Raw genomic sequence first — 25,061 nt, 5'->3', positions numbered from 1 at the left:
GGTTCTTGGGTGCCAGTGGAGCCCTGAGTCTAGCTTGGGGCTGGAGGCCGGCGCCGCCGTGTCATTCACCCGGCCGGGAGGAGTGGCTGTCCGAATAACTCGCGCTTTCGCCAGAGTAAACACACTCGCAGCAGGTTAGCCTCTCTCCCTCCCTTTCTTCCCCCGGGTCCTGAGTGAAACTTTGCAGGGGGACTAAGAGGAGGGGCAGAGGAAAACTACACGCGGAGCCCCGCGTCCCACCACGGGCGCCTGCACACTCACACCCCAACTCCCAAGCCCACTCACCCGTTCGGTTCGCCGGCCGCGGTCGCCCACCTGCCGGGCGGGCCCCCCCCCACCCAGCACAAAGTTCTCCGCAGCGACGAAGGTGGCGGTCGCTCCGCGGCAGCGCCGGGCGGGGAAGCGCACACCGGCGCGGGACCTTGGGGACGGCGGCACCGTCCCCACACCAGCTGGCTCTCCGCGAGGGGCCGGGCGAGTCGACTCGCCGCTGCAGCCGGAGCAGAGCAAGCTGCGAGGTAGGTCAGGGCCGACCGGGAGCCTCCGTTCCCGAGCGTGGGCGCGCAAGTCGCGGCGCGGCGGGCGGGCGCCGGGTATTACTTGTAGGGGCCCCGGGTGTCGGCCGCCGGGCGCTCTGAGTGGCTCGGATGGCGCGCCAGGCCGGCGGGGCGGCACGACCCACCCCCTCGGCGCGTACCCGCCCCGGCCCGGCCCCGGGGACGCGCCCACGCGCACGCGCCTGGCGGCTCCGGGGTTCCCGGGACTCTCGCTCGGCTCCAGCCCTGCTGCCCGGAGGCCCGGAGGGGCTCCGCTTACCCTTAGAGACCCGGAGCGGTCGCTCTGAGTTTGAACCGTTCCCGGGATAAAACCCACCAACGCGTGCGAACGTTGCTGTCCCCAGAACTCTGGGCCAGTTGTCAAGGAGACCGCCCTTGGTGGCCCAGTCACAACTGTGCAGAAGACTTGTCACAACCCCCCCGCCCCCGCAAAAGGCTCATCGGGACGGGGGACCATGCCCTATCTCAGTGGTTCTCACACTTTACACTTCAGCCAATCACAGTCCCCAGAGATTTGTTAAAACATGGCTTGTCGTTGCCTCCCCCACCTCACCCCTCCTCCTCCCTTCTCTGATTGTTTTAGTCTAACGGGCACCGGAGAATTTGCGTTTCTAACAGGTTCCCAGGTGATGCTGAGGCAGTTGTGAATATCAGGTCAGTTGAAGTTTGTCAAGTACTTGGTAATCGGCAAGGCAGTAGATAGACACATTTATACTTGTTAAATCTACTTGTGCAATTTATCGGTTTCAGTAGCTAGCGTTCACATTTCATTTCGTTCCAACCCTGGCTTCTTTCCCTCCCAATGCTAGATTCTTATTTTTCCTCTTGGGTATGCACCGAGCTTTTGTGTGTACCAGCCCCCATCACAAAAGCAGAAGGCGAGTATATTACTTTGCTGGGACCGCCATAACAACACACCAACCACAGTCTGGGTGCCCTAAACAACAGAAATTTATTTTCTTACAGTTCTGGAGGCCAGAAGCACAAAATCAAGATGTCAGCACGATTATTGCTTCTGGAGCCCCTCTTCTTAGCTTGTAGATGGCCATCATCTCTTATAAAGACACCAGTTGTGCTGGATTTTTGGACCCACCTAGATGACCCCATTTTAATTTACTTTCTTCTTTAAAGACCCCGTCTCTAAACAGCCACATTCTGAGGTGCTGGGAGTTAGGACTTCAACAGAGGAATTTTGAGGGGATACAACTCAGCTGGTAACAGGGAGCTTCACTGACCCGAAGAGCCTAGAACAGAAACTGAGCTTCTGCCTTCTATCCCTGTGCCCTCCATGTAGGCTGGCCTGTGGATTCCTATTCCCATAACTGAGTGCTGTGCTACACAACTGGAAGGACTTAAAACCTGGTAAAGAAACCATTCTTTCAACAGAGCATAGGGTCCTCCCGAAGATAACACCCAAAGTACCAAATGAATATTGGGAAGCTATCAGGGATCTGGGACCCCCACCCAGCAAACATTTCAGAATTAGCCCTTTACTTTTTGCTCATGACTAGGTCCATGTCACCCTTATCTTTGTCCTGCTTTGTTGGGGCTGTGACCTCCACCTAGCACCTATGTCATCTCCAGAAGTCTCCAGAAGGAAGGACTGTGTTCAATAAATATATTAAAGACTCTTCATTCTTCCAGCTATCTGTGAGAGCTCTGGCAGCACTTACAGCTGGAGAAGACAGGAAGGAAGGAAGGAAGGAAGGACAGACAAGGGCTGTCTGCACTGATCCCACACTAACCAGAGTCATGGGAAAGACTGATTTCCAGCAAATCAGTAATTGTCCTGAATTTGAGCCTCCCCAGTCTTCTTCTGATTCTGCCCTACTTCATATCTTTGCCTTGTCTAACACCAGGCCAGACTTTCCCAAGCCTCAGAGCCAAATGGCTATTAGAACACCATAGCACTCCAAACTCAGTATGTCCATCATTGAACTCTTCCCCCAACCATGTCCCCCTCCTGTACTCACTCACCATCGGAATGAATGGCTCAAACGCAACTCCATTCATGCCATCCAGAAACCTGGGAGCCATCCAAGATGGGACCTGCTTGAATCCACCTGCTACTGTGTCCTTAATGTTCTTAAGAGACCAACCCTATTCATTCCTACCGCCATTGCCTCAGCCAAGCCCTTTTGTACGATTTCTCTTCTGGTGTTTGACTCTCTTCTCCACTTGGCTTCTTAGCCAGCATCCTCTCTACTCCATCTTCAAGCATCTTTCGAAAACAGAAACCTAGTTATCCTCTGCCCTTCTTAAAACTTCTCAATGGATTCCCTTTATGTTTCAGGAGAAAACTCAAGCTTCTTTGCTCACCTCCCTCCAGAGGTTCATCTTCAATCATTTGCCCATGGATTCCCTTTCCTGCAGCCAGGGACCACTCACAGTGCCCTGCAGATCCACGAGGTCCCATGCTTTCGGAAGACAAATACTTAGGATATTCTTGGTCTAGAGAGAAGGTGTCATTCACCCCTCTCTGAATTAAGGGCCCCCTTGCTTCTCTCACAGCACCCCATGTGGGGCTCAGGCATAGCTCTTAGAACACTGGGGCAAGATTACTGGGTCACTTCTCTCTGTCCTCCATTAAACCATGAACTCCTGGAGGACAAAGACCTCATCCATTTTTTGTAGGTTTGAAGTCTAGATTGGACTTGATGCTTGGGAAAAAAAAAAAAAGTTTGCTTTAAGCAATGAATTAATTCTTGGGAATTCAGAGGATCTGGTCAAACTTAACATTTGTTAAGTTTGTTAAGCTAGAGCAATCTTCACTTTTCTGATAATATTTGGTGAACACTCTTAAGTCATCCGCTGTTTGAATTATTAATTTATCCTTTAGAATCTCAAATTAACTTCTATGCTTCCCTTTTTTAAAATTTTATTTTATTTTTTCAGTGTTCCAAGATTCATTGTTTATGTACCACATCTATGCTCCCTTAATACCCAGGATTCTCTAGGGTTTTTCAAACTGCTGGTCAGGAGATCAGTTTTGTGGATAAAGATGAGTACCTTTGTTTTATGAAATCAAATTAGAATTAAAACAGTACAGTATATCCTATGTAGTAAATATTATTTTCATGAAACTTTTATTTTGGTTAACTGTATTTGCAAGGTGTGTGTATGTGTACGGGGTTGTAGTATCATAAAATTTATTCCAAAAAAACTGGTACAACAACACTCTCTTAGGAGGTGTTGGATCTGTGTTCATCAGAGGACATGTTTATGAAGACATTAGAGAAGGTGGAGTTAAGCAGAGAACATTTTCTAGAAAGATATTCTGAGCCACTCTTTTAATCAAGGAATTGGCAGAGTGGAGAGTGAAACACAGTCCTCCCTCTTCACACAGTAGGCGCCTCTTAAATGCTTTTATTGACTGGTGCATGCGTGGAGATGGGTGAAACTGTGCAAGATGTGTGTGGGAAGTTTTTTTGGCTGGAGTTTTACAGTGAGTAAGAAAAAATGAGATCAGTGTCACAGAGAAGAGGGGAGAGGCCTGGTTTGTCGCCAGACATTGCTGGTGTTCCCTGAGGTTTCCAAACATGAGCAAGAGGTACTATGACATGGGATTTCCTAACCCGGTTTCCATCCTGAATGTTCCCAAATCAGAAGTATGTTATTAACTGAGCCTTTGCTGAAATAAAAGTACCACTTTCTCTGTGCTCGAGTTGGAAATATAAGAAGCCTGGAGTGATCTGCAGGGGCTCAAAGCAATGTGTTCAGTTCAAGAGTCAGATTTTCTCATCTTGATAGCCCACTAGCCTGTAAAGTCTATTGAGAGAGGGCAGAAATGAGATAGGATTATGTAACAAAGGAAAATAACAAATGGCCCTTATAAAACTATAAACTTGAGAGTTATGCCAAGTATTTCCATCCATTTTGAATGCCTTTAACCAAGGAACCGAGATCCACCCCACAAATATTTAGAAGACAATGTTCTCACTCCCTGGTCTAAAGTTTAGAATCTATAAAAGAAGGTTGCCATGTAAATAAAGAATACATATTCCTACTCTTTTTTTTTTTCATTGCTTAAGTCATTCTAGCCTGAGTAGTATAGAAGAATAAAAATTTGGGTCAGGGGAAGTTAGACAAGATTTTTAAAAGGAGAGACAAAGAGGGTAAACCAGAGAAAGCCAAAATTATAATGAAGAAGAAATTCTAGAGGACAACTTTCTACTCTTGCTTCTAAGTAGAAATACACTTGGCCATGAACACTATAGAATTATATTTTGAATTCGGAAGATGGGCAAAATCTTAAAGGAATCAGACTATGGCAAGCATGAGTTTTAATTAAACTTCAAAATGGGTTCCAAATTCTACTTCTTTGGCTTTGGGGAAAAAATAAAAACAAAAACAAAACAACAAAATAAACACAGCAGGATGGATTGGGGAAAAGAAAATGTGGCTTTGAAAAATTCCTGGAGGGGCACCTGGGTGGCTCAGTGGGTTGGTAAGCCTCTGCCTTCAGCTCAGGTAGTGATCCCAGGTCCTGGGATCGAGTCCTGCATAGGGCTCTTTGCTCTCTGCCTGCCTCTCTGCCTACTTGTGATCTCTGTCTGTCAAATAAATAAATAAAATCTTAAAAAAAAAAGAAAAAAGAAAAAGAAAAGTTCCTGGAGCTGAAATATTCTTTGATATTATTTATAACACTGGTCATTTCTTAACTGTCCAACTGGACACCAGTCGAATTTTCTCCCTGAAATACAGAGAAGATTCTTTATCTATATTGATTCCTTATCTATATTCAATCGGCCCTTCCTTATCTTTTGTAATGTTACCATTAACAAAGCCCTATTTAAGACCTTGAAAATCAGCAGTAGTCTTGGTAGTTACTAGCAGAGGAATATGTGACCTTCCTTCCAATAAAAATTGAACATAGAGACAGGGCAGAACTAAGCAGAAGTTGCTCACCTCCTTCAAAGTAGCTGCTCTAGGGGGCCATGGGCTTAGTTCCTTTATGCTGTTGCCTCTTTGGACACGGGCAGCTCTTTTTTAAAGATTCAAACTGGTAGTGAACCTTCAACCTTTGCCTGCTTGATTTAGTCTCCTCTCTGCCTCGTGGTCACTTCCTCGTTCTCGCCTCCTGTTGGCTACAGACTGTTTCCCAGTCTAGCACTGCAGTTTCCTTGCTTCTCCAGCCTCTGAAGCTTGCAGAGCCGGCCCCATGGGACTCAAAGCTGTGTTACTTTGAGCTAGTTATTTAACCTCTCTGTTCCTCAGCTTCCTCACCTACAAAAGGGGGATAATAAGAGAACCCCTCCCTTTGAGGCCTGTTGTAAAGAACTTTGGATGATACTTCAAACATGGTGAGTGGTGAATCAACTATTTTTAGTTTTTGGAAGTGAAAACTTCAGCCATCATCGGTCCACTGACAGATGAATGGATAAAGAAGATGTGAGATATATACATATATATATGTATATACATATACATATATATATATATATATATATATATGGAATATTACTCAACCATCAGAAAGAATGAATACTTACCATTTACATCAACATGGATGGAACTGGAGGGTATTATGCTGAGTGAAATAAGTCAATCAGAGAAAGAAAATTATCATATGGTTTCACTCATATGTGGAATATAAGAAACAGCACAGGGGATCATACTGTAGGGGAGGAAAAATTGAATGGGAAGTCATCAGAGAGAGAAAAACCATGAGAGTCTCTTAACTATAGGAAACAAACTAAGGGTTGCTGGAGGGGAGGAGGGTGGAGGGATAGGGTAAATGGGTGATGGGACTTAAGGAGGGCACGTGATGTGATAAGCACTGGGTGTTTTATGCAACAGATGTATCACTAAACTCTATATCTGAAACTATTGATGTACTATAAGTTGGCTAATTGAATTTAAATAATAATAATAAAAAAAGAAGTGAGATCATGACAGTTGCTTAGAAGTTAGCCCATGAAGAATAACAGAAAGAAAACCTTGGGAAGCTATTCTGCTAGCATTTGAACGGTCTTGTTACACGAACTGTTTGCTTCAGAGAGTCAACATTCATTTTTATGCCACCATAAAACCACCTGAGTAACCTTGGAAATACCATCTCTACCTGCTGTAGCCTTGGTCAGGGGATGGTTTTTACTTTCCCAAGACAGATGAGCACCCTGGGATAGTCCACTCCCTGCAAGCCTCGTGGACAGACCCCAACCCAACAACACCCCGTGTTGTTTCGGAAATTTTCCTGAACTTCTTTGAAACCTGATCTCACCCAAAGCCTATATGCCACACTTTACGCCTGTTCACGCCAGTTCTATTTCTGGATGAGACCACGCTGTGGACAACAGTCTTTCCCGGAGCTGGAGTCCTCATGATTCTATTGTGTTCCTGAACCGCTGCAGAGAGAACGCATTTCTTATCATTCCACCTTGTTTATTAAAAACAGCCCTTTTATCTTCCTTATAAAACCTTGCCTAGCTCTAAACCAGAATTTTATTTAATATGGCAGGATAAAAAACAAGTAATTCTCCCCCTCAGGATGAACTAGAACAACACAGGAAATAAAAGACTAGGCAACAGTCAGAGGCTCACAGAGCCTTTTCCTGCTGGGAATATTGATCTAAGACATGCCTTCTGACTCTAACCTGATATGCCTTCGAGAAGATGACCTGAGAAAAGACGTAAAAAAACTAAAGTCCAGTAAATTAAAGCCAACAGGCTTACGTAGCCATAAAAACACCGGACTTGGGGTGCCTGGGTGTCTCAGTGGTTTAAAGCCTCTGTCTCTGGCTCAGGTCATGATCTCAGGGTCCTGGGATCGAGCCCCACATCAGGCTCTCTGATCCGCAGGGAGCCTGCTTCTTCCTCTCTCTCTGCCTGCCTCTCTGCCTACTTGTGATCTCTGTCTGTCAAATAAATAAAATCTTTAAAAAACAAAAAAACACCCAACTTGATCCTATGGCAATCAAAAGATCTTTCTTATGACATCTGACACCATCTGTATGTCAGGGCTCAGGGGACACAATCAGGAGCTTTTCCAGCAAGCTACAGGACCGTCTAACGACCTGGTCTTAGAAATTGTAGTTAACTCCAGAGGCACATCCTTCAAAGGGCTCAAAGAGAACTAGCAGCTCATCTGCGCTGAAAATCAAAATCTGGAGTTAACACAGGACTTAAGACTAGTGCTTTCTTCCAGACAGTGTAATAGATCTTTCCTAAGAGATGAACGCTACCATTGCAGAGCAAGACAGCAAAATGCTTATGTTGCCAGGGCTCACAACTAGAGTTTTGGGGGGTGGCAGACGGGCTTGGTGGCAGACTTCAGACATTATGTATATCTTCTCATTGTTGCCACTGCTAGTTTCTTGTCACCCACGGTGCTAGCTGTCCTGACTCTGTTCCTTCCTCACTTCACACTGCCCTTCTTTCCCGAAGTTAATAGGAGGATGGCAGTACTGTTAGGTTGCTTTCAGCTAAAAGTAACAGAAAGTCCTTTCTCTCTTAGCTTCCAGAATGGGGCTTCATTATGGGAAGTCCAGAGGGCTTCAGGATTTACTCTGTCCAGTGGCTCTAGTTCTGTTGCCCTGTGGTTTCTTTTGTGAGTTTCATCTTCAGGTTGGTGGCAAGAAGATGCTGCATCTGGTCCCAGGCCTCAGAGCTGAGCTGGACAATATCCAAAGAAGAAAGAGAAGTCTCTTCTAGAAGCTTTTTGAGAAGACTGAGAAGTAAGTGTCCCCTAAACCACCAGGAACTTTAAAACCTCTCTTTGCACGCCAACAGCCTGAGTTATTTGTGCTCATTGCAAAGGCAGTCATCAGCAAGAAGGGTGACAATGCCCCTGGACCAGTTAGGCCTAGCCCTCGTGTCAAGGGCTCCATAGGACTCCATGACTCTGGGAGGAAGGAGAGAGGCCTAAACAAAATTGGAGTTCTATTACCCAAAAAAATAAAAAATAAAAAAAATAATAATAAAGAATGCTGAATAGGCAGTTACGCTCTCCTCTGCCATAGGATATATTGTTATTATAATTTTGAATGACAGTAATAAAAGCTGTCGTAATTGTTATGCTGCCCCCAAATTTTCTGCCTTTCTGCCTTCCGAGCACATGGTAGTATTGGAAAACCTGACCCTCTTGTGGGGTCCTGTCACTGGATCTGGCCAGTGACCTGAGAACAGAAGTGGTATGTTTGGCTCTTGTCCTAGTTTCTACCGATAGATCTTGTCCTCTGCCCCAGGGACCAGCAACACTCCAGATGATGGCTGCCCCGCTAGCCTGTGTTCTGGAGTCAGGTCAGGGCAGAGCAGAGCCTCCAGGCCACTTGCAATGGACAAGGGGCATGATAAAGAAAAAAACACGCTTGGATATTTGAACTAATTAGTTCCTACCACAAAAGTCTTGTGTACTTTGACCAATATAATAGCTAACATCTATGCAGCGTTTACTGTGTTCTTAGGCATGTGATAAGGCATTATCACTAGTTCCTATGGCGATGGGACATCAGGAGGGGTAGAGCTCCATCCATTTACCCACAACCCCAAAATGACTATTCCTAAGCATTTGTACCAACTGGCCATTACTTAGGTTGTACCTAAGTATGGATTGCCCCCTACCCCCCATACAATGGGTGATTGTTCTAGGGATTTGGGGGAAGAAAAAAAATGAGTGTGTGTGTGTGTGTGTGTGTGTGTCTAGGGGTCTTCAGAAAGACATCAGGAACCTTCAGGTGTACACACAAGATGGGACTTCAATAAGAGGCCAGAGGGGAAAATATGCTATTGGAATAAAATTATCTTTTGTTTCTGCACATCTTACAATCAGTGCACTGACTACATTTTATTCCAACTATCTTTGAGGATGTTTTTATACCAAACAGCTTGGCAGATAGAGATAATGTCTTCCCTAGAGCAAAGAGCACCACCCTGAAAAGTAGAGATAGTATCTTTCCCTGAAGCCTAGGCAGGTATATTTATAATCCAATTTAATAAAGATAACATCTCCCTCCACAGCAAAGTGAGTGTGCTTAAGTGCCCATTATAAAAGAGTTAGTTTCCTTAAGCACAGGGTTCCTCTCCTGGAATGCAACCCTCTTTGTGTGTAGCTGTCATCACTTTGTGGGAACTAACGTTTGTGATGCAAAAATTCTGATATGCAGGGCACCTGGGTGGCTCAGTGGGTTTAGTCTCTGCCTTCGGCCTGGGTCATGATCACGGAGTCCCGGTATCGAGCCCCACATTGGGCTCTCTGCTTGGCAGGGAGTCCACTTCCCCTACTCTGTGCCTTCCTCTTTGCCTACTTGTGATCTCTCTCTCTGTGTCAGATAAAATCTTAAAAAAGAAAAAAAATTCTGATATGCTAGTTACTGCTATAGCTATGGGTAACAGAGTGCCCTTTGTTTCTGACCCAGGAGTGTTGTGTCCCCTGGAAGCCCTCACAAAACTGTGGTAGGCTAACTTGCTAGTTTGCAAGTGGGGGTAAATCTCATATGTGGTTGTTTATGGACAGGTAACATTCCAAATTAAGTATATAGGTAGACATTAGAGAGAAACCTTGTTTACAAAGACTTTGCCCAGAGAAATTCATTTTCCAAGTAATTTCTTTATATTCCTTTCTATTTATTTATTTATTTATTTATTTATCTGACAGAGAGAGATCACAAGTAGGCAGAGAGGCAGGCAGAGAGAGAGGAGGAAGCAGGCTCCCCGCTGAGCAGAGAGCCCAATGCGGGGCTCAATCCCAGGACCCTGAGACCACTACCCGAGCCGAAGGCAGTGGCTCAACCCACTGAGCCACCCAGGCGCCCCTTTTTATTCCTTTCTTAAACCTGGCAGACTCGGATGATTCAGAGGTCAGGTATGGCCTTTGAACTGGGTTGCAGATATGCTCCGTTGCTCTCACCTGCTGTCACCTGTTGGAAGAATTTTCTCTGGAATCTTCACATCTACCTGAGAACCTAAGTAACCAGCTTGTAAAAATAAACCAGAATGCTTTCCCAGAGTGTCACTCTCAGATTGCCCAAATGAAGGTCTACTCTGGTAGTCCCTGAATTCTGTTTCCAAATATCAGGAGACTGATACTGCCCAGGCACTCCCAAGTTTCCAAATTAGAAATGAAATCCACTCAGTGAGAATCCTATTTGAACAGAGAGTGGAATTGATTCTAAGTGTTTGGTCTAAGCTTCAACGTCTAACTTAAAATGTGTCAACTGCCATGTCCTGAATGAAACAAACTTATGACAGACAATCAAGAGTCAGACAGCAATGGGTTGTACAGAGCTCTTTTCACCCAGTCATGCATTTTCCTCTACAGTTCATTCACATCACAAATCATACATGGAGTATGGTGCAAGTATATTTTTACCATTGCAAGAAACAAAGACAAATGAAATAATGTGCATGGAATTGAGACCATACAGGCAATAATCTTTAGACCCAAGATCCAAGTCATTGAGTCAGACTTCAGTGATTTTTTTTTAAAATGAATCTTCATTGTGTCAAACTGTCAACCACATCTTAACCACATCTATGAGATTCGGGAGAAAAACTTCTCTTGGAGTAAAAATGAATCATCAGTATGGCATTTCTGCAAAGATCTCAACCCATTGACTTTTAGGTATTAGTTCATTTATTCATTAATTCAATCTTAATAATTTACTGAAGACTTATTAATGTCCTAGGCTAAAACAGATACAATCCCTGCTCTTAGAAATATTCACACAAGAAGGGTTTAATTTTGAAATATGTTAGGAGCTATAAAGAAAAAGTAAATAGTGCTTTGAAAACTTATAACGGCAACCCTAACCACTTCTGGCAGGCTCGAGGAAGGCTTTCCTGAAGATGGGCATTGGAGCTGAACTCTCAAGGCTTTAAAGGGATTTAGTGCACAAAGAAATTGGGGATGGAACAGTGATGACAGGGGAAGTCTAGAAGATTATTTCAGGCTAATAGAACAGCACGATCAAAGCCCTTATAGCACATGCATACTTGCTACTTTGAGGACAATGAAAAGGGTCAAGTCTAAAATTGGGGACAATTTGAGGTACAAAATACATAATGATGGCAATAGATTATAACTTACAGAAAAAATAAATATCCGTCAGTCCACAATGATAATCAGCAATTGAATAAATAAACAGGGGACAAAAGCTCTTCCTTACAGTAGAATCCCAATTTATAAATGTTAAAGGGAGGATGAAAATAGAAAATCACCATTTGAAAAACATCACAGTAATAATGATTGCATGCAAGAATCATCGGCTGATGAAAAAATTGGTGAGTAAAATTATAATGAGAAACAGAATATTTACATAGATTCAAAATTTCTCTTCTCCCCACTCTCCTTCCCCTTAATGAAGAGTAACTTTACAATGGAGAAACTTAGCTGATACTATGTTAACAAGGGCTTGAAATTAACATCACCAATAATGAGACATTAACATCGCATGCCTCCTGATAAAATAGACTGAGAAGACTACATCACCTCTATGACATTCTTGCCAAATTACGTATCACCTGAATCTAACATGAGAAAACATCAGACAAACCAAAACTGAGAATTATGGTACTAGATAACTGTCCTATGTTCTTCAAGACTTGTCAAGGTCATAAACAACAAGAAAGAACAGGGATCCTCTCCAGATCAGACACAAAGGAGACACGACACTCCCATGCAGTGAGGAGTCATTGACTAGGTCCTGAACCTACTGTGGAAATCCAAGTAAAATCTGTAGATTAGTTCCTAGTATTGCATATGAAAGTTAATTTCCTGTTTTTGATAATTATACTCTGGTTACGTAAGATGCTCACATTTAGGGAAGCTGGGTGAAAGGTACATGGAAAATCTTTGTAAGCACCTTTTTTTTTTTTTTTGGTATGTCTGAAATTATTTAAAAATAAAAAGTTTAAAAAAAAAAAAAAAAAGAAGGAGCTAAAGGAAAAAGGTTAGGGCTGCCAGAGCATAGAAAGTGAGAAATGGCTGGTGAGGTGAGCAGCTTGAGACTACACAGGAATTTATGTTCTAGGTGACGTTAGAGATTGAGTCTTTACCCCAAGAGTAAAGGAACACACCGAAGGGTTATAGACAGGGCAGAGACCACATTGGCTGCGGTGGGATAAATGGGTGAGAGGCAGCCTAGAATATATGGTGAGATCAGTAAGAAGGTTATTGCAAGCGGGCAAGAGAGAGGCTGCTGCCAGCTTGGTCTACGGTGGTGACAGCAAGAATGGATGAATATGAGGAGAGTCTAGAGGTATTGAGGAAGTAAAGTCATGAAGAGATGTGAGTGTGGAGATCGACCAGGACGTGGGTGTTAAGAATGACTGTATATTTCTGGCTTGCCCAAGCAGAGAAATAGAGAAGCTATTCACCAAGAGAGGGCAAACACTGAAAAGGGTAGAAATGTTGTGAGCTCAGCCTTGGGTACTTTGAGTCTGAGTTCCCTTTGATGGACCTAAATATTGATGTCAGAAAAGGCATTTGCATTTTAGGGGAATGAAGCTCGGAGGCAAAGTCTGAGGTGGAGAGAAATGATGATCATTGAAGCAGCTTTTCTCCAGAATAGTGGGGGAGAGACGGGCAAACAAAAGAGTTGTGATTTAGCCTAGAAAGTACAAAACTTGAGTTATGAATAAAGTCCTGTATGAGCAGAAAGGAGGGGCCGCTACTAATGTGGGGAACCGAGAATGGGTTTCATAGAGCAAGTGCTGTCAAGATGAGCTTAGAAGGATGGGCAGGAGTTTGTTAGGTTAGGGCAGAGGAATTTTTGGACAATCTGCATGAATATTCTTTTTTTTTTTTAAGATTTTATTTATTTATTTGACAGAGATCACAAGTAGGCAGAGAGGCAGGCAGAGAGAGAGAGAGGAGGAAGCAGGCTCCCTGCTGAGCAGAGAGCCTGACGTGGGGCTCAATCCCAGGACCCTAGGATCATGACCTGAGCTGAAAGCAGAGGCTTTAACCCACTGAGCCACCCAGGTGCCCCAGGACAATCTACATGAATATTCTTATATTTCTTTAACTGATAAGCAGGTCAATCCTACAAGTCCTGCTAACAGGCAGTGGCTGTTGGTCAACTACGTGGGCTCTACACGCAGAAAGAAGGCAGTGCATTTTCAGTTCTCTAAATGGTCTTTCTTTGTCCTTTTTCCTTATTGGGTGTATTTTGAACTTTATCTGCAATGCATGAACATTCCAGAGTTTTTCTTCTTTCTCTCCTGCAATGCTCCTCCCATCAAAAGTACTCCAAAACTATAGGGCACTATAGACTGTTTCCAAGGTGATTACTTGTTGGTTCAGATGTTGACAGATTGATAATGACTTATTTGGGTTATGACCTCTGGGTCATTTCCATTGTAATGAGGGATTGAAGCAGTCCCACCAGAACCAGTTGCAAACTGTGGGACTTGTGCTTTGTAGCAGGAATTACAGGTTCAGAAGGACTTTTCTTCAGGGCCCCACACTAAGTACCCATATTGCAAATGACCCCATGTCATTTAGAGCTATTTTCCACCCCCACACACTGAGGCATACACTGTCTTCCCATCAATAACTTGGCTCGAGATCACAGTGGTTATCAAAGTGGGAATAGCAGGGAGGATACATGCCTGAGGCTTAAGTATCCAAAGCTTCCAGAGATTCTGAAAAATTGCCAAAAGATTGAGAAGCTTAGAGGAAGAACTTTTTTCTTTCTTCTTCCCCCAGGTTTGTAAGCCACTGCTCGAGAACCCTTAAGTCTTCTTTCTACAGAGTCAGAGTGACTGAATTTGGCTCTCCGGGATGACTGAATTACTATGCAGGATCCCCCTGTGATCTTGGCTACCATCTGTTTGAGGACCACCTCTCAGGGGAAACCATGGCGTAGACAGCATTATCATCTCTTCACATTCTTCATGAATTTCTTGAAATAGTTTCAAGATAGCATGTACCCTTTGCTCAGTACTTTTGTCCATGACTACAAAATGGGACAATTTTAGCAGATAGTCACATTAGAACATTTATTAAACTAGCCATGAGCCACTGGTATTTGAAACTGTCATCAACAGTACCATTTACATGGCATCAAAAACCATAAGACACTTAGGGACAAATTTAGTGAAATATATGTAACATCAGAACAGTGAAAACTACATGCTGTGGCTAAATAAAGGAGACCTAAATAAATGGAGAGAAATATTATGTCCCCGAATTGGAAGATATTGTTTTCATATTAGTTCTTCCCAAATTGACCTATGGAATTAATGCAATCCCAATAAAAATGCAATCCCAATAAATAAAAATCCCCAAAAATAAATATTTTAAAAATATATATATTGACTCGCTGATTTTAACCTTTAGATAGAAACGTAAGAGATCTGTAATACCTAAAACAATTTTGAAATAGAAGAATAAAGTTGGAGGACTTACACTACCTAATTTCAAGACTTATCTTAAATATTGGAATCAGGACAAGTTGGTATTGGTATATGAATAGACATCGAGATTGAAGAACCCGACGAGAATTCAGAAATAGATCCACACATACACAATTGATTTTTAACAAAAATGTCAATGTAATTTCGTATGGGTTCCAGTCATACATATGTATTTGCAGTACATCCAAGAATGTACTTATGCCAGAACACTTAAGAACTCTTCAAATGTATTAATGGAAAACAATCCAATAAAGAAATGATTAAAAATGATAAAGAAATTTAAAGAGACAGTTCGTAAAAGAATGGCCAATTAGCACATGAAAAGATGCTCGTTATCATTAATTAGTAGGGAAATGCAAATTAAAGGCACAAGAGAAAACTGCTACACATCCATTAGAATATATAAAATTAAAGACATACCAATTTGGAAGCCAGTGTTGGCAAGGATGTGGAGCAATGGAACTCATACATTGCAGTGAAAGCAGAATTGTGCAACCACTATGGAAAAGAGTTTGGCAGTTTCTTATAAAAACACACTTTAAAGGATAACACCCAGAAATCCTATTCCTAATATTTACCCAAGAGAAATGAAAACATATGTCCTCGGAAAGACGTGTAGACAAATGCTCATAGTAGCTTAATTCATAACAGTTAAAAAGTGGAAATGACCCTAATTTCATCCACAGGTGAGTAGATAAACACATGAGGGATAGTCACACACTGGAATGCTGGTCAGCCATAAACCAGGATGAACTTTTTCTGTATGCAGTGACATGGTTGGATCTCAAAAACATTATGCTGACACACCAAGAAGTACATACTGGATGGTTCCATTTATAAGAAATTCCAGAAAAGACAAATCTACTCTACAGTGACAGAAAGCAGATCAGTGGTTGCTTGGAGCTGGGGATTGAAGAGCTGACTGGGAAGTTTCCCCAGGGCATTTTCTGAGATGAGGCAAATGTTCTGCGTCTTGATGGTCGTGCTGGTTACTTAGGTGTATAAACTTGTCAGAACTCATCAAAATGTACGTTTTAAGTAGGTACATTGATGGAATTAAAACTGTGCCTCAGTAAAGTTGCTGTAACAGAAAAAAAAACATTTAGTGAGTAGAAGATACTATGCTACACCAATATCAAGCTGTGAGAAGACTGCATAGGGACAGAGAGAATTCCTGGGAAACCCCAGCCTGTAAAAGGTCCTCATCTTGATGATGACCCCAGGGGCTTGTGGGAGCTGCCTCCAGGCTTGCTATAGCAAACACCTGGCCTGGTGTTCAGCATCTTGGCCACCATGAGACACCATTGTTTGCACTGAGTCATGGGACTGAGCTCGGTGGAAGGATCTTGCCTCTTCTTCCTAGCTCTGGTCTGCTGCCTGATTTTGTAGGCTGCTGTCTCTTGTTTCCTATCTTCCCAGAGCTCCCAGCAAGTGGAGAAACTCATGCTTGCCCCACCAACTCTCACCTGAAGCTAAGGTTTTTTCGAATTTCGCAGAGAGGGGCAATATAACTACTTTTGCCTTCACTGGCCCTTTTTTCTCTTCCCCTCACCACTTCCCCAAATCGCATCCTACTTCTATTGGATTCCTCTGAAACCTCTCTGTCTTTGCAGGTCTTAGCTCCTATCCCTTGATTCCACGTCTCAATGTCACTGGGATGTAGCACAGAAGAATGAGGACTTTCCCTTTGATTTCAGAGTGACCCAGGGACTCAGAAAAGGATGGGATAGCCCCACATGAGACAGCAGCTACCAGGGCAATGCCTGCCATGTTGAGACTTCACGGTAAAACCTTCCTTTGAGGCATAACAGTCAGCCATTTGCCCCCAAATAATCTATTTAAATGCGATTGCACTTTTGGTTAGTTCTTACTTCTACAAGCTAGAGTGCAAACTCCTTAACGTTGTCGACCAGGCCATCATAGCCTGGTCTTTGTATCTGAGGTCCCTGCCCTCACTTGTCCTCATCTGCCTGGTAACACTTCAAGCCTCAGCTGAAGCGTGCCCTGAGGCATGACGTCTAGCCTGCGCTCAGGGGAGCCTGAGTCAGCCGGCCTCCTTGCTCAGTTCTTTCCCTATCTCTGTTACAGGACTTACCACAGTCCTGCAGTGACTCGACTGTCTGACCCTCTCTCCACAGAAATGTCCAGCTTATCGAGGGCAGAGATAACAGCATGCTTATTTTTCATGCCTTCTGTACCAAGCATTGCTCCTAACCCACAGTAAGCACTCAAGTCATGAGTACCTCAGTGCGTGGTGCTGTAAGGGACACAGATACTGCCGAAGCTCGGCTTCTATCTTATGGAGCTTTGCTGGCCAGCAGGCCAGCTGAACACTCACATAACTGCAATGCAAGGGAAAGTGCAAGATAATAGCTTAAATGTTGAACAGGTTTGAGTGGCAAGGGAGAAGGTCCGATCTCTCTGTCTTTGCAGGTCTTAGCTCCTATCTGGTACAGATGTTTGAATTTATCTACTATTTGCTAATTTTTAGTGAGTACTTTCCCCGGGCTAAAGACCAGTTTGGCCCATGTTGCATTAGTTTCCTGGGGCTACTGTGACATAGAGACAAACCTGGTGGCTGAAAACAAGAGAAATGTATTCTCTCACCGTTCTGGAGGCTAGAAGTCCAAATCAAGGTTTCAGCAGGGCTATCTGTGTTCCTTCTGAAGGCTTTGGGGAAGACTCCTCTCTTCCCGCTTCCAGCTTCCAGTGGTTTCTGGCAGTTTTTCACGTTCCTTGGCTTGTAGCTGCTTTACTCCCATCTCTGCCTCTAGCACACGCCCTCTCCCCTGTGCATAGGTACAGGTCTCTGTCTGTCCCCTCCTTTTCTTACGAGGGCAGCAGTTGTTGGCTTTAGGGTCTGCCTTAATCTAGTAGGACCTCATCTTAATTGCTTACATCTGCTAAGGCTCTATTTCCAAATAAGGTAACATTCTTTTCTTTTTTAATTAAAAATATTTATTTGTTTGTTTGTTTGTTTATTTATATGAGAGAGAGCACAAACACGAGCAGGGGGATAAGTAAGGGTAGAGGCAGAGGGAGATGGAAAAGCAGGCTCGCCACGAGCAGAGAGCCCAATGTAGGACTTGATCCCAGGACCCTGGGATCATGACCTGAGCTGAAGGCAGATGCTTAACCTACTGAGCCACCCAGGCGCCCCCAAGTAAGGTAACACTCTGAGGTTCCAGGTGGAGGTGAATTTTAGAGGGATGCTATTTAACCCACTATACACGAATGATCTCATTTACTTTCCACCACAACTATACGAAGTAAGTGTTGTTACAATATCCATTTTATACATGAAGAAATTAAAGTATAGAGGACTTAAATGGTGGCCCAAGGTAACATACCAGAAATGCCAGGAATTCTGATGTTAAAGCCATTTTGTCGGAGTATCCACCGTGATCCACCTCTCTTAAAACTTAAAAAACAAAACACAAACTTTTAAAATTGTGAAATATATCATTTATTTACCATAGTGTATGGAAAATAAATGCACAGATTAAGGAATATTAACAAAATGAATACCTATCTATCACTCAGGTTTTTTTTTTTAAAGATTTTATTTATTTATTTGACAGAGATCACAAGTAGGCAGAGAGGCAGGCAGAGAAGGGGCGGGGGAGTAGACTCCCCGCTGAGCAGAGAGCCTGATGTGGGGCTCGATTCCAGGACCCTGAGATCATGACCTGAGCTGAAGGCAGAGACTTAACCCACTGAGCCACCCAGGCACCCTCTATCACTCAGTTTAAGAAGCAGAACACTACTGGTCTCCTAGACACACAATCCCATTCTAATCCCTTCACCCACAGATATGAGTCTGTGATCACTCTCTAATATACTTTCTGTATAGCAACTTCTGTCTCTGAATCAGTTTCCTAGGGAACCCAGCCTCTGAGGATTGGCAGCAAAAATGATCCAAGAAAGCACACCTTAAAGTGGGATTTTTAGACATTGATATCCCACCCCTGGGACTATATGACAAGGAAGACACCAGTGCTATTGGTAGGTGGGTCACCTAGCATGCTGTGGTGGTGGTACTGGACCTGCTGGGGGCTGGGAACATTCAGGATATGTGTTAGAGTCTCTAGGATTGTGAATTAGTTAAATGGCTGGGGTGAAGAAAAGACAATATATTAAATACTTAATGCTGGGCTAGTATGTAGTATCTACACCCCAAATCTCAGTGATTTAATACAGCAAGAGTTCTAGCTCACATTATGTCTCAACATTGGTTGGTAAGTCAAAGGGGAAGATCACCCTGTTGCATACACTCAAGCAGGGACAAACGTAGACAGAGCCTCCTTCATCTTGTGATTTTACCATTCACAACACAATGTTGGTGTGACCTCTGCAAAAGCACAGGAGAAGCAGAAATATGAAGTACAGTTCCCCCCCCACCAGAATTCCATGGCCCACACTTGACTGCAAGAGAAGCTAGAAAAAATAATCTTTCTGTGTGCCCAGGAATTGAAAAATGAAATGGGAGGGACGCCTTGGTGGCTCGGTCAGTTGAGTGTCCAACTCTTGGTTTCGGCTCAGTTCATGGTCTCAGGGTCATAGGGTCAAGCCCCGTGGTAAGCCCTATGATGGGCTCCATGCGTAGAGGGGAGTCTGCTTGAGATTCCCTTCCTCTCCCTCTGCCCCTCTCCTGTTCTCACGCATGTGTATGTGCGTACTCTTTCTCTCTTTCAAATAACTAATCTTTTTTTTTTTTAAGTTTAAAAAACTGAAGTAGGATACACTGAAACAGAATGTTTTCTCTACTACAGAAAGGAATCTGGATTTTTGGCTTGAGCAGTTAAGTGGATGGTGGTGCTGTTTACTAAGGTAAGGAAGACGGGGCTTTGGGATGGTAGTGGTAGGGTGTTAGTGGGTGGTTGGGTGGTGAAGCAGGGTGGTTGGGTGGTGAATTGGTGGGGTGATGGAGCGGGGTGGTGATCATAATGGATGGCAGAACTTTCTGCAATAAATCGAAAAACCAGAAGGACAGAAAGATGTTTGAGAATGGTAGGAAAACCAGCGCTCTTGGATAACACAGCTTATGTTCCTTTTCCTTTCTTGCAACTGTTTTCCTTCAGCCTTGAATGGTGTATGTAGTCTGTATGTTCTACAGAAATGAGGAACGTGGAAATTTCGAGCATGACCCAGGAATTTGCAGTGTCCCTATGTCTAAAAAAATGGAAGCCAATTTTAAAAATTATAAATGTAGTACATGCCCATTTAAAAACTTCAACAATAGGGAAGGATATGAAAGATGGAATAAAAAAAAATTTCCCTCACACACCCCCTCTACCTAAAGGTAACCATGCTAACAATTTCCTATATGTCTCCTGTTGGAAGATTTTGTAACTGAATAGCAGTGAACGCACAATGTTTTAACTGCAGATCGTGAACAGCTGGCTGTGTAAAACTGCTTAATAAAAAAAACGAGACTTGTTTTCCAAAAGGGGGGAAAAAACCAATTTCCTATATGTCCTTCCAGAATTTTCCATGCATGCACAAACACTGAAAATACATATTTTAACATTTGCATACACTATTATGAAACATGCTTTTTAAGTGATTTTTTAAATCTATTTAGTAAAATAGCTCAACAATTTTATTTCAATACATACAGGCTTGCTTTATTCTTTTTAATAGCTACATAGTATTATTTTTAAAGATATACTTTCTATGTCAGTCATCTATTGATGGACATTTAAGTTATATCCAGATTTTTTTTTTAATTATAATGTTGCAGTGAACATTTTTTATTTGTTTCCTTTTTATATACTTGTGCAACTGTAGCTGTAGGATAAATTCCTAGAAGTGAGGTTGCCAAGTCAAGGGGCATGTACAGAATAGTTTTGCAGATATTAGCATGCCCTCCATAGAGGTCCTTATATTTGGCTAACAATGTGTGAAAGGGATTCTTTCCCTACATCCTCACCTCTCCTGGGTTTTATTAAACTTTTAAGTGTTTGCCAATCTGGTACATTAAAAAAAAAAAGTATCTTTTGTGTTTCAACTAGCATTTCTTCCATAAGTGTATCCATTTCAATCTTTTAGCAAAAAGAATGCAAAGGATGTCACGCAGAGATTATGGCAACTGCAAAAGGAGTGATTTGTTTGTTTTCAGCAGTGTTTTGTGTCCTTTGGCCTAATTATTTCCAGCGTCCAGAGACTTTCACTCAATAGGTCGCTTTTGAAAAGATCCACAAAGGCAGGGTAAGAGATGGGTTGTTTATAAACGAATGTGTTGGCAAAGAAATGCTGATGCCAGTGTCCAGACACACTTCCGACCCTGCTGCCCTCTCACCCGGTCTGCGGGGTGCTGACTGCACGGATGTCATGGACGGCTGGAACACGCTGCCTCCAGTACTGTCCTGACCTTGGCCCCTGAGCAAAGCCAGTTTCATCAGATGCATGCACTCTTAAAGCGGCCCTTTGTTTTCACTTTCTGGGGGCCTGGAAAGGGTACCAACTTGTTTGGAGTTTCATCAATAAGGCATGGACTCACATTGAGCTCATTTTCTGCATCTCACTGCACCTGCCCCTAGAGTGAGCCTAGCGGGTGCCATCGCAGGCATAGAAGGAGCAGATCTAGGGGAAGGGATGAGTGGGGAGGAACATGAATCTGTCAGTCTGTGAACAGATTTCCAACTGCTTGACCCATCTCTTGGTCATCTTTGGAGGCCACATTTGCTTCCAAAGGGCTTGCTCCCCCATGTGCCTCCAGCTATATTGGGACAGTTTAGAAGTCCATCAGGTCAGCGCCCCAAACAACAGACATGTTTGAGGTGGTTTGTAGGTCCTGGATACAAAGTGCCTCAGCAAGTCTTTTCCTTCCCAGATGCTTTTCTTGGGCCACAATGAAAAATCATAGCATAGTAGTTAATGGTCAGGTTCATGAATCTCATATGCTGGGGTCTGAATCTCAGCTCATCCGATTAATTGCTATGTGGCTTAGAGAAACTTCTTAACCTCTCTGTGCCTCAAATTTACACATGATTATCACACATAGCTCAGAGGCTACGTGGCTTTAAATGGGATAATCACATACAAGATGAATATTTCTCCCCACCCCTTTGTCTTTCTTGACCTACTTTATCTGGTTTATTGTGTCATCACTTTTTCATGTAGAATATTCCATCTTTTAGCAGCAGGACCAAGGAGGAAAGGTGCTGAGACTCAGTTGAGTAGTATCAAGGAGTTCTAATACTGACTGCACATGGCGGCAGTTTCTCCCATACTGCCCACCAAATGTGGTTCTGGACTCGGGACAGTGACACTCATGAAGCAGCTCAGAGGAAATGGTGTCCAGATGTGGGATCTGAGGCAGGGGGAATACCCTGCTCCCTGGGGTAGGATCAAGTGGAGTTTAAGAGTTAGATTTTCCCCTGGGATCCAATATTCCCCTTGGCTTCCAAGCTCGTTATTAATTGTGTTCATGTAATGAGGGAGAGCAAGCAGGAATCAACAACGCTTTTCAGTGATTTGTGCCATGTTCCCCAGTCCCAAGATCATTTCTTTCTAATGGGGTGCCTTCCATTGGGGGCAGAGTTAATCCGCTCCCAGAGGCAGTGAAGAACAGAGATAACTACCCACACAGGGTAGTTATCTAGTTATCTGGTTAAATAACAAATGGTAAATTCAAAGGAGTTATGTAATCTGGGAATGTGACTGAAGGAAACTTCCCAGAAGCACCGGTTCAATAGCACTGAAGCTTACCTTATGCCTCAGACCCAACTTACAATCTATAGAAAATATAGAGGACAAAGAAGGTGAAGTACACCAAGGTGCTCACAGTGGGATATTTCCTAATGATGAAACAGTCTGCAGGAAAACTGGCCTGGATTCTTCAAAAAGTCAACACATTCTAGGAAGAGAGGGGAGACTGTCCTAGATGGAAAGGGGTTAAAGAGATACAAACCCAAAAGCAAGGTGACAACCTCAATTAGATCCTTGTTCAAAAAAGTAAAGGAGACCAGCCATAAAAGACATTTGGGGACAATGGGAGACATTGAGGCAGGGGCTGATTGTTAAGTGATACTACGGAATTCCTGTTGATTTTTCTGGGCACAATAAAGCCATTGCAGTTACCAGGAGCATGTTCTTATTTCCAGGCAATATCTGCCAAAGTAATTAGGAGTAAAGCATTATGATATACACAAGCAATTTTCCAATGATGAGAGAGAATATGAGTGAGAGAGAGAGAGAGTACTGTAACAAATGTGTTAACTGTTGAATCTAGGTGGAAAGTTGTTCTAGGTTGAGTCTATGAAGAGGCTACCTGGATGCTAATTGTACTACTTTTTCTACAACCTTTCTGTAAGTTTGAAAAATTACAAAATAAAAAGTTGGGGAGGGGGGCGCCTGGGTGGCTCAGTGGGTTAAGCCTCTGCCTTCGGCTCAGGTCATGATCCCAGGGTCCTGAGATCGAGCCCCGCATTGGGCTCTCTTCTCAGCAGGGAGCCTGCTTCCTCCTCTCTCTCTGCCTGCCTCTCTGCCTACTTGTGATCTCTGTCAGGTAAAAAAATAAAATCTTAAAAAAAAAATAAAAAGTTGGGGAGGGAAGGAGAGCTTATGGACGCAGACACAGCTTTGGTGGCTTTCGTGAGATAGCATACCATAAGCTTGGGCGAGCTTCTATCCTCATGAAGGGAGGAGGCCTCTCATGCCCATTCTTGAATTGAGAATGGTCTTGTTGTGTGCAGCCCACCCCTGAGGCTGGACCAAGCGGACTGAAACTCTGAAGGTCCCCATCTGGGCCTTTCTCTTCCTTCTGTCCTCACCTGGCATAGAATATAAGACTCAATTCTCTCCTCTTTTCTACAACACCCTGTAGAAAATAGGATCACGGGAGAATTAACTGTCAAATTTTATTTGTTTTCAGTATGGAACCTCTTCTCTTTGCTCAGCTATCCTCAATTCTAAACTTTATGCTCATTTTCAGAATGCAAGTTCATCTCAAAGATTTAAGAAGTAGATCGAATGTTGTATTGTTCCTGTATCTTCTACTTAGACTTCATGAGCCAGAATAATTCATCCAAGGAAAGAACTCCAATAGAAGGTCTTTCAGGCACAGATACAGACTCCAGAGAGAGCTTTGGGGTAAGAAGGCCTTACAGCAGAACAGTTCAAATCGTTGGACCTTGAAGGCAAACAGAGTCCTTGATGAGAGACAACAAGCCATTCTGAGTGGCAGAAATTCACACGGCGCCTCTCACCCAAAGATGAATCTTTAACCAGCTGTGGGAAGCTTGCTTATCACAAAGCTAACAAACCTTAACAGGGATGGGCAGACAAGCAGGTTGATAGCAATGGAAACCAGTACCCAAGGCACCGTTCGAAGAAGAAAGCCAGAACTGTGATGCCTGGACATTAACACCCAATAGAATATTCATTTTAAAAAAGGAAAGACAGCAGAGGTTTGGCAATGTTGAATTTTTTATTAAAGAAATTAATAAAACCTATCATCTGCTCTTTACCATTGTTTCAAGAAATGAGGTATGCTTTCATTCCAAACAAGTAATAAGGGCACAATTGGAGAATAAAGGTAAAGGGGAAGAGGACAGAGGACCTAGATCAGCAGGATGACCAGATGGGTGAGGGGATCAAGGTGTTAACAGCCTCGATTAGAATGCCATCAAAAAAGCAGAGTAAAAACTCGTCTATAGGCTTAAAGCAGGAGATGATTATTTTCAAATATGCTTCTGACATCTTACATTGCTAAGACGTAGTAATGAAACATTAAAGATCTTCTCTGCATTTGCAAAAAAATATGCCACATATTACATGATGCCAGTAACAACCCCATGTGGGTATGAGAGTCAGTTTATATATTTTTAAGTGCCATTTAATTCTTTTAAGTCTCACAGAAAGAATGGGGGTCCTGATGATAAATTTGATCATTCCATTTCTCACCTTACATGAGAATCGGAAGCTCCCGTGAGGATTCCTGTTGAATCCACAAACATCCAAACATTTGTCAATAGTCAACTGGTCAATGGGTCTGAAACTGAACTTTCTAGACAATACTTGGCCAAATGAATCCAGACTTCTAAAAATCAGCATCACTGTAAACCTTCTAGATATGTTTAGAGCACCTTCCAACCATGCTTCAACCCCAATAAACATAGACTCAAAAAATATGTATATAGT

General features: G+C 43.1%; 1 protein-coding gene and 1 long non-coding RNA gene across 3 annotated transcripts in view; one reads left to right on the top strand and one right to left on the bottom strand.

Annotated features, from left to right (window-relative positions):
- The window catches only part of SVIL (supervillin), a 228,838-nt gene extending 228,422 nt beyond the window's left edge, over positions 1 to 416 (bottom strand). The window contains exon 1 of the mRNA XM_047743510.1: positions 286 to 416. The gene's annotated coding sequence lies outside the window, so the exon portion shown is untranslated. The remainder of the gene's footprint in view (positions 1 to 285) is intronic.
- LOC125107968 (uncharacterized) lies at positions 395 to 24,317 on the top strand. 2 transcript variants are annotated; one of them, XR_007129715.1, is made up of 5 exons: positions 395 to 518; positions 8,124 to 8,233; positions 18,790 to 18,920; positions 19,636 to 19,745; positions 23,854 to 24,317. It is a non-coding gene; the product is annotated as an uncharacterized LOC125107968 (long non-coding RNA). The 2 variants fall into 2 exon arrangements; XR_007129716.1 differs by lacking the exon at positions 18,790 to 18,920 and having other exon boundaries at positions 19,688 to 19,745.
- Positions 24,318 to 25,061: the final 744 nt, after the last annotated feature.

Source organism: Lutra lutra, chromosome 8, assembly GCF_902655055.1.
Source record: "Lutra lutra chromosome 8, mLutLut1.2, whole genome shotgun sequence".
NCBI classification, from domain to species: Eukaryota; Metazoa; Chordata; class Mammalia; order Carnivora; family Mustelidae; genus Lutra; species Lutra lutra.
This window is presented reverse-complemented; position numbering and strand designations above follow the sequence as displayed.